The sequence below is a fragment of the Sycon ciliatum genome, chromosome 2 (assembly GCF_964019385.1).
Source record: "Sycon ciliatum chromosome 2, ocSycCili1.1, whole genome shotgun sequence".
Taxonomy (NCBI): Eukaryota; Metazoa; Porifera; class Calcarea; order Leucosolenida; family Sycettidae; genus Sycon; species Sycon ciliatum.
The window spans coordinates 48558194-48568774 of NC_088644.1; positions in this window are offsets into that span (position 1 = coordinate 48558194).

Below are 10581 nucleotides of genomic sequence, written 5' to 3' on the forward strand. Positions count from 1 at the left end.
GTCTAGACTCTAGACAAGAACTGCAAAACGGTCGCCTATGTTAGCTCGTGTCTATGTTTTCCGTTGCGTTTCCGGACTGTGCTATTTTAGTTTGGCCACTTCAGACTGAGTCTCGTGCATTCGCTTCACTGAAATTGAACTATTGCGCTTTCTTTTGTTTCAAATACCTAACAAAATACTACTGTACGTACACTTCACACGCCAACACCACTGCAGCAGCATAGAAGATGCCATGTACCAGCATGATAATTATTTTTTTTCTTTTCTACGCAAGAACGCACCTCCAGATTTTATTTATTTATTTATTTATTTATTCAACATCTCCTGGCCCGTCCGAAGACTGCCAATAAACATGAGAGGTCAGGTGATAGCCAACCACGGCAAGCTAAAAAGGGAAAAAAAAGAAAGATGCTGTCAGAGAGGGAAAGGAGATAGGGAGAGAAAAAGAAAGGGAGGCACATTAATAATACATGGGATCACTTCGGATGAGACAGTGTGGAAAGCTGGACTGTGAATTTCCTGATATCCTGGCATGTCTTAATGCTAGTAGGCAGGTTAGACCAAAGGGAGTATGCTGAGAAGAAAGGGGATTTCAAAAACAGAGAGGAACTAGCTCGGGGCAGTGATAAGGCATTGCGTGTTGGTCTAGTGGTAACAAACCAGTTGTACTTGGCAATATGTTTCGGGACTTGGGCTAGGAAGATTTTTTGCACAAGGATACAAAGATGCTGCTGATGTCGGGCAAGAAGAGGGTGCGTGGAAGCAAGTTTATAAAGACAAAGGGAGGCAAATGTTTGGTCTTTTCGAAACAGAATTTTCAGAAGCAAGCGTTGATGTACCTCCAGTCTGTGGAGTAAAGTCTGAGACAACCCGCACCAAGCTATATCGCAATAGTCAAATATAGGCAAAATGTACGACTTAAAGAACAATTCTCTGCAGTTATCATTCAAGTGTTGGCAGTGGGGTTGTAGCATACCTAAGGACGCACTCGCACGCTTGCACACAGACTGGACTTGTGTGTCTAGATAAGTCGGATAGTATCTTTTCTGCCTCCGTCCCGGTTTCAAATGATAATTTGTATTTGTATTTCCAGTCAAACCTTTTTAGGACGAAGAGTTCTTCTTCTCCATATTTTGTACTCCTTGAATACACCGTGATTTATCCAATAGAGTTTTCTAGTTCTTCTAAAGCGGAAGTCTGTCCTGCCAGTGCTCTTAGTAGCCGGGTTCCACTGTACTACAAAGTCGGAAACGTCGAAACACAGAAAGGATACAGTGTATGATGTATTGCATTTAACACCATTGTGTTAATTTGCCCGTAAAAGAGGCCTAAAAAAATACAGAACGCTTTCTGCATCCTTTCTGTATTTCGACTTTCAAGACAACCACGTACAGAGTGGGTTCAAACCTCCACCCATCCTCACTTTAGTTATTTTGTTTCCTGTTCGACCCTCTTTGAAGTTGCACATTCTACTGTTGAGGCAACGTACCAAAATAAATAAAAAACAAACAAACAAACACACTTTTTGTTTTCGCTCCTCTTCGTATAAACTCTCGTAGTTCGTGGTGCGCAGCCTCACGGTAGCGCCAAGAGTACTGGTCAGTGTCGACGGCTTGCCTCACCAGCACAATCATGCTCCATCTTGCAGCCCCTACTCTTGCCATTGCTATGGTGTCACCGTCCCCAGTGTTACTGCTCTTCCCTCTTCTTACGAGTACAGGGTTCTAGCAAAGGGGTGCAGCGCCGGGAGCACCTATCTTCCTTACTCTTATATCGCACCTCCCCCACTCATTTCTCGATTTTTTTGTTTTTTCAGTTACCACAACGCCCCACCTCCACACCCCCACCAACCAACCACATGTTCCCCACATGTTTCCCTGGCTAGAACCCTGGTCAGTAGGCTGTGTCTTCAGCGAAAACGAAAATAAAAAATAGAAAACAACATCGGTAGACAAAAAACAGAATAGAGTAGTTCACATCTGTCACGTGACCATACGAGGCGGCCATGTTGGTTTCAACTCAACTCAACTCCTACCTCCATCTATAGCTCGCATCAGGGAGTATGACTTTGACTTATTCAGCGTTTGCAAATGAAAATGAGGAAGTTAATTTAAACGGTGAAAAGCACTTCAATCAGCGTTTCGGAGATAGCAACATCTAATATCGCGACCAAGAGGACTCATTACCCGCAGTATCCCCAGTCAAACGGACTTGTGTGTGTGTGTGTGTGTGTGTGTGTGGTTTGTGTGTGTGTGTGTGTGTGTGTGTATGTGTGTGTGTGTGTGTGTGTGTGTGTGTGTGTGTGTGTGTGTGTGTGTGTGTGTGTGTGTGTGTGTGTGTGTGTGTGTGTGTGTGTGTGTGTGTGTGTGAGAGAGAGAGAGAGAGAGAGAGAGAGAGAGAGAGAGAGAGAGAGAGAGAGAGAGAGAGAGAGAGAGAGAGAGAGAGAGAGAGAGAGAGAGAGAGAGAGAGAGAGAGAGAGAGAGACAGACAGAGAGAGACAGAGAGACAGACAGACAGAGACAGAGAGACTGAGAGAGACAGAGAGAGACAGAGACAGAGACAGAGAGACAGAGAGACAGAGAGACAGAGAGACAGAGGGACAGAGACAGAGAGACTGAGAGAGACAGAGAGAGACAGAGACAGAGACAGAGACAGAGAGACAGAGAGACAGAGGGACAGAGGCACAGAGAGAGAGACACACACACAGAGAGAGACAGAAACAGAGACAGAAACAGAGAGAGAGACAGAGACAGACAGAGACAGAGAGAAGGCAAGGACAGCAAAGTTATATGGGATGGACGGCCAGGCCCACAACAGACAAAAATAAAAATAGCTAGGTTCAGACGACCCACATACTGACACAACACATTAATTGTGATAACTGGGTGTTTTTCTGGCTCAGTTGAACTCTGAAAAGATGTACTGACCAAGTGTACGCCATGCCAGCAGGCATACTAAGTACATTTACAGCCATTTATGACATCAGACTGTATTTTACAGGCATTTATCTCCCTTCTTCCTGTTGTTTAATGACTGTCCGGGGTGTATTTACCGCCATATTTGCCAGGTGCGTGTTTACCACCATAAGTATGAATAAAGTTACTGCCGCAGCTACTAAGTGAGTGTCACTGCAGAAAGTACTCGACTGGGAAACCCCCCAATGAGAGAAACAGCTGTATGACGGATACGCACCATCTACACAAGAGCGACTAACCTCCGCCACAAAGGTGTTGCAAGTGCGGGCCCAGAGGGCAGTTGAGTACTGAAGTGTTTCGGAGCCTTTTACAATGCTTATTGTTATTTTACAAAAGAAAAAAGCACCAAGGAACTACAAGTTACGCTATAATGTCCACTAACACCACCAGTTACTAAACAATTAGCGCACGCGATAACATTGCACGACACTTGACTCTCCATCCGAGTTCATTTATTGTTATTGTTCACAAATATCTGCCGGATGAGTACGCGTGGCCCATGCAACACGGGGGCCCACGAATACAAACCAGCATATTATCCCTCAACAATACAAGCAAGCAAAGAGAAATGAGGGCACAAGCAATAAAAACGAAGCGAAGATAAGAGTAGAAAATTTAAGACATAAGTAACGAAAACAGTTCCAAAGCCCGCCGAGGAATTGTGTGGGTGCATACGGGTGCGACAGTAAATACGACTAGTGCAGCCGTGGAAAGCACAAAAGCATGAACAAAATTTTCGAAAATGCAAGAACAGCAGCCAGGAGTATGCAAACACTAGAACAGCAGATTCCTTGACTTTTCTTTTTCCTGGTCTCACCAGTCACCACATATTCCGCTGGAATGCATGCATGCGAATGAACGAGTTTTACAAATTACAAGTCCTAAAGTGAAAGACAACAACAACAACAACAACAACAACAACAACAACAACAACAACAACAACAACAACAACAACAACAACAACAACAACAACAACAACAACAACAACAACAACAACAACAACAACAACAACAACAACAACAACATTCGGACTTATTGACTGGAAAGGCCGGGGGTGGGGTAGTGAGGCAATGTGCCGTACATGACTCATGAGCAAGCACTCTCCGCTCATGGTGTCCACTGCAAATGACAGGACGCTGCAGGGAACAGACTATAAAATGAACATGCAGGAGGTATTCATGAGGACATGTATACAGGAACATGTATGCACAGAAATGACTAGAGGCAAGAGATGCACACACACACACACACACACACACACACACAGACACACGTACACAGACAGAACACGTCCCAACCGTTCTGGCTAGATTGCATACAAGTAGACGCAGGTTTACAATACACATACACCAGTATTAGACTGTACTAGGAATCAGAATGCCGCTGGCATTACACCCATTACACCACACTTGAAGTAACTGGAGCGTGGTGACGACGGGCTTGATCCCAGAGCTCTTCGAGCGCTCGCTCCACATGGTGAGGGTCGTAGTGACTGCCTCCCTGTCTCTGCTTGAGTACGCCTAAGCTCTTCTGCAGGCCATCTATCAACTGTCTGATTCTGTTCAGATCTGCCTTCAGTTCTTGTAGACTTTTCTGAACAGCTTCGCTATCAGAATGGAGTTGAAGACCCTTCTTACTATTCTTGGATTCTGCTCGGCATCTGCAGAATCCACTCCACCACAAATTTATCGGCTTACAAACGAAGCCGGATAGGAACGCAATAGTGCCCTGCAGATCCCTGCTGGTAAGATTAGGGTTCTCCGGATTCAGGAGATCCTTCAGGAAGTCCATCTTCCATAGAGTGATGCAATGTAACATCGCATTGCCTAAGCTTTGAGCGTGATTTTGCTGTGCATCAACAATCTGAGTCTGCAAGATATCCGCCAATTCAGAGCAGCTCTTCACGCATTTCCGCACGTGCACCTTGGCTCTTTCTACGTCGGCTTGGAAGACTTTCAGCTCTGCTTTACCACCTCTCATGCTATCCGCAATCCTCTCCCGATAGCGATGAAGCTGAGTTTCTGTAACACTCTCGTCTGCGCTGGACTTATTCCGGATCTCAGACTGTAGAATCTCGGTGTCCCGTTCATTCAGAATAGAATCTACGAGTCTCCGAGCACTTGCAAACGATGCCGTCCTGGACAACTGCGCTTCAGCCACACAGTCCTCTGCAGTTTCTAACAGCGACTGGCAATCACAAAGTGCTGCCCGATACCTGGTACGATCAGTGGTTCTTGCAACGTCGTCCGCTGTCTCCTCGCCGACTGGATGACTCTCTGAAGGGCTGGCCGGAATGCAAGGGAATTCACAAGCACTATCAGTTTCGGTCGCATCCATCTCTTGTAGTCTCTGTGATCATGCCAGACCATCTGTACGCATCAATATTAATGGATACTTCATGGCACTAAGGCATCAACAGCTTCAGCGTCTCCAGGTTCTCCAGAACCGAACAGCCACAGCTGTGTACAGGTAAAATGTCCCTGTTCCGGGTGACGGAAGATGTTTCAGCTGAAGCTGCTCCAACTGGTATGGCGTTACGTGCACGCCAAAGATAACGGGGTGCTACCAAAATATTCAACCGAGTTCAAAAGTTATAATCAACATTAATTTTGTTGATGCCATCTTCATATCAGGTCCGTCAGGAGCAAATTCTAGCTGTCGCGGAGTGAGTGCGGCTGGTGAAATGTTCGTTCAGACATGGCACGTGCTTGTTGCCAGGAGACGGCCAATGAGCGGCCAGAATAAGCAGTCAAGATCAGTCGATCTTGACCGCTTAGCCGGTCAAGAACAGCAGTCGTACAGCATCGCGCCGCACATGCGCATTTACCATTTTTCGAAGTCCTTGCCTTGGGCAACATCTCCGACGAGGACTAAAAATTTGTCTCCCTTCTCCAAAATTATTATATACTCACTACTGTCTTGAACGTCTGCAGGGAGACCAGAAACGCCAACCGACCTTGCAGCCGGTCCTGTTTCTCGCGGCGAAACGTACACAAGGGAAGCAGACCTCCACAAGTACATTTTGTACCTGCCCTAAGGCTGCAGCTTCTCAGCACTCGCATTTGAACCTTACTCTGGCAATCATCTAACTCGAAGGTCGGGTTTATTCCGAATCCGTCATATTACTGGTACTAACGTTACTACTGCCTTCACTGTACTTGAATACTTTCATCTCAAAACTGGAAAGTCCCGACCAAACAAATAGCTGTTTGTGATGGTCACTGCACACAATGTGACATCAACTCATTTGCCGTCAAGGCTTTCTTTCTGTTTGAATCTCTCTACTGTACTGGGCCTTGTTGTTTGTGAGGTGGGCCTTGTCTGAAGCGCAATCCTACACAGTTGCGTCGGGCATGCCGCTCTGATCAGGCCCTCGGTCATGTGAGTGATCTTGCCCTCGGTCGCGACGCCCTCGGGGCTACGCCCCTTGGGCGTCGCGACCTCGGGCAAGATCACTAACAGACCTCGGGCCTGATCAGAGCATCATGCCCTCGCAACTGTGTAGGATTATGTATTTCTGGTGTAGATTTACATCTACGTGTCTGCAAGCGTCGTATGGTTTCGTCTCGTCACAAGAAAAATCTGCCATTACTGAGTTCATATGGTTGAACTCTGACCTTTACTCTTTAGACCAAGACCTTCTGGTCACGTTATTTGGCTCGCGCGTCGCAGCAAATAATTCTAGCTGTCGCGGAGTGCGACGTGGTAGTCGGCTACGGGTGGTATGTCTACCTTTCCGTTTTTTAGAAGAAGGCCGGCTCGGATCCTCAGCGAGGAGGATATTGATAGTGCAGTCAAGTTAATATTGGCGGGGAGAATCACTGGGCTTGTTGATAAGGGGATCCAGAACCGATCCAGCTGGACTGTTTCCCGTGCAAGGCAGCTCGATGTTTTCAACAGCCAAGAACACTCCTCTACGAGGTGCCGGTTTTATGTTCATTCCACAGTGTGTTTTTTCTGTACCTGTCCACGTGACCTTGACTAGTATTCAGTTGTATGGTTGGAGGGGAGTTAGATCTACGTATCGTTTTGTATCTGCTGTCTACGTCTTTTATGACTGTCGAGTGGCATAGTTGCGATGTAGAGTGACTAGTCTCTGAACAAAGCCTTCGTTGCATTTGTGTGCTGTTCTATTGTGCTGCTGCCATTCCACCCAAATCGGAGGAAAGAATACCATCAAGGTACAAAGAAAAAAGAAGACCACTGAGCATATTATTAATTTTTTGATTTTTGATTGATTGATTTTTATTTCACGGATCCTCCAGAGGCAAATAGATGCCTATCGAAGGGAGTCTCCTAAGTAAGTATGGAAAATGAGAAAGTATGTTCGTAAGGGAGAAGAGGTAGAAGATACATTAGATTATAGAGTACAAAAGAAGTAAATTCAGTACTTCCGGTATTACATTGCATGCTAATCATAATGAGAATTAGAAAAGCAGCATTGCGGACTACTATAACTGACATATACATAAAAAAATTAAAACTATCATAGATGTAGTTAGCCTAGACACAAAAGTCAGGAATACCTTTCAAAGAAAACATAGATTGCGAATGATACCGACGAACAGCAATACTAAATTTCGCTGTTGTAGAGAGTGAACGAATATCTTCAGGAAGTTTATTCACGGCAACACTCAAAGAAAAAGGGTTGATTTACGAAAGTAGGTGCCAGCTTTAGGAAGAATTATGGATGAAGGGTGACGACTGCTTTGGGAAGAGGGTAGCTGGAAGTGAGACAATGTTCTATTCGTGAACAGTACATGCTCACAGCTACAGTATAAAGCAGCAATGGACGGTACAACGGAACAAACAATGTAGCAATGGCATCCAGGAGCATGATGTTGACCACAGAAAAGCAGATTTGATGCATTCAATTTCAAAGTCGTCAACGTACTTGCCGAACTTCTGCATGATTTCAATCATTTTACACGTATACATTTTCATTTACTCTTCATCTTTCTGTTGCCTTGGGACTACAATGTAGGTGTCCGGACCTGGTGAGAAGGCAGAAATGCCTGCCTAACACTGGGTGAAGTAAAATAAAATAAACAAACAAACAAACAACTCGCGCGCGATCAGTGCCCCTTGGGCCTGGGCCTGGTGGGCCACCATGTTTCCAATGTTCATCGCAGATGGGGCACAATTGTTTTCAATGCTGGTACATTTACATCGTCTAGCAAAAAAACAAAGAAGGTACAAAAAACAGAGCCTAAACTAGTTTAATTTATACAAAAGAGAAAGACCAAGGAACTACAAGTACAAGTTACGCTATACTGTCCACTAACACCACCAGTTACTAAACAATCAGCTCATGTGATAACATTTCACGACACTGACCGATGGTAAACTGGTTTACTGTAAATTATCACTCCCTTAGTATTGACTCCCATAGAGTTGTGCTATACAGGTACATGTACGTAAGCAGTCAAATATTCATGCATATTTCACTCCTTAGGGCTATATTGGCTGCTCATATTTGACTCCTTTTTAGAGATTGAACACAGGCTTTGGCTAGTAGTGTTAATGATTTAATTTAATTATCTAATATTGACTTCGTACTTGGTCAGTATAGGAAATAGAACCTCGTAAAAGACCTCGGCTTCGCCTCGGTCCTTTACTCGGCTTTTACGTGTACATGTACATGTACATGTATTTCCTATATTGACCTCGTACTCAGTCAATATTAGATACATATCACCACTCAACAGAACGGGCAACAAGAGCTGCGATTTTGATCCTAAATGGGGACTAGTAAAGGTTCCAGGGGCCAGAAATTATGACCACTGTGTTCAACCGAATATCGACGGCCGTACAGGTTTACTTGCTGATTCTAGATACGCCATACTACCCACCACGTGAATCTGTGCAGCTGTGCAGCTACACGCATGTACATGTACATCTACATGACTGTACTGTAGAAAATCCGTTGATCCCCGAGCTGCAGAGAGTGGTCAGTTAAAGACAGAGCTTAGTACATAGCAGACTCAGCGGTAGGGTCCAGCGGATAATGCCGGCATTATATTCGGCATTATGAGACTATCTGTCTTCTGAGCATCAGAGCATTGTGGAGCATTAGAAAGGAACAAGACGAGCATTATGTGAGGTTTGAGCGGCATAACGAGTTTCATAGTGGATAATGTCGGGAAATCTCAGGGTTTTTTTGGCAACAATCGGCTAAAGTCATCAGGTGCAACGCTTTGTATTGTACTGGCACATGACTTTGTGATTGTGTTGACACGTAGCACCTTTAGCACTAATGCTACATTTACCTGACCACATAATGCCATTGCTACATAAAGTCTTTATGTAGCAATGTAGTCAGGTAAATGTACATGTGATGTAGCATGCCCATCGTAGACACTGACGCTGTTTATTTATTTATTACAACATCTTATGGCTTCCGATGGCAGCCAAAACGGGAAGATGTGGGTGATAGCCAACCATTTAATAATAATATCCGTAACGATGAATTACGAGGAGTTTTTTAGAAATCATGGAGAGCCATGGAGGAGAGTAGACGTACGCGAAGTGAATATCAAACAGACGAAGAGGAGTTTAACTGTTTTCCTGTTAATAAAAAAATGTGTTATACCATAGGCTCTGGCCATAGGCTCATAGCACCTCTTGCGATACTGAAGTAAACAGTGATCCATTGATAAATTTAGACCTGGATGAAGGAGTGGGTATAAACAGCAAGATCTTGTTCCAAGTAACTGCCTTTGCCGAGTCCAGCTCAGCAGGCTCGAAAAGAACTAGAATTTATCATGGAGGCAGTACCAAGTCGATTTGAGTGCTCAGCAGCGCATGTTTCACTGTCATTCCTGGTGAAGCACGCACAGTTCGTCTTGGACGATTGTAATGTAAGGCCTACAGTCAATTGCTATCAGAAAAGAAGGGTATTGTGGCCAACCATTTGTCTCCACGCAACCTCAGGAAAAAAAGACGTCGCAAGCAGAGTATGTAGAGCGGCAAAATAACTTCTGACCACGTGTTCAGGATTTCTGCAAATGGGAGGGATCTCGATCTGAGATCGTTTCTCAGGAACTGGACTCACGTGAGCTGTTTCAGACGAAGACCTTTTTCACAAAGTGGAAGCAGTGACAGCTTGTCTGCAGGCAGGAATATCACTTCCCATGATAAGCTGGGTACCCACTGCTCGGAGTGAGAATAACAAGGATGCAGCTTACAGGGTTATGGGCCGTTACACGCCCGATTGGCTGAGAAACTAACCTCCTCTCCCCTGACTCACTTGTGAGGTCTTCATTCGCCACTATTAAAGGTGAGCAGGCATAGTGGTGGCCTGCGGATGCGAAGGCTAGTTTGTGTGTTTCTGAGTGGTGGCCTGCGGATGCGAAGGCTAGTTTGTGTGTTTCTGAACTTTCAAGCGATGCCGACACGAATATTATTATTGTTATGATAAGCTTCCAGCACCCAAATGATCACCAGCAATAATGGTGTCACCTCTCACTACATGGATAATCAGGGAAAAGATTTGATACACCCATTATTCTGCCATAGCGCTGCATCAAAGTTGCAATGGAGAGCAGCCAATGGAGACACGATCATGTCTTATAGCGTTAAGAAGTGGTGGAGATCGTGAGATATA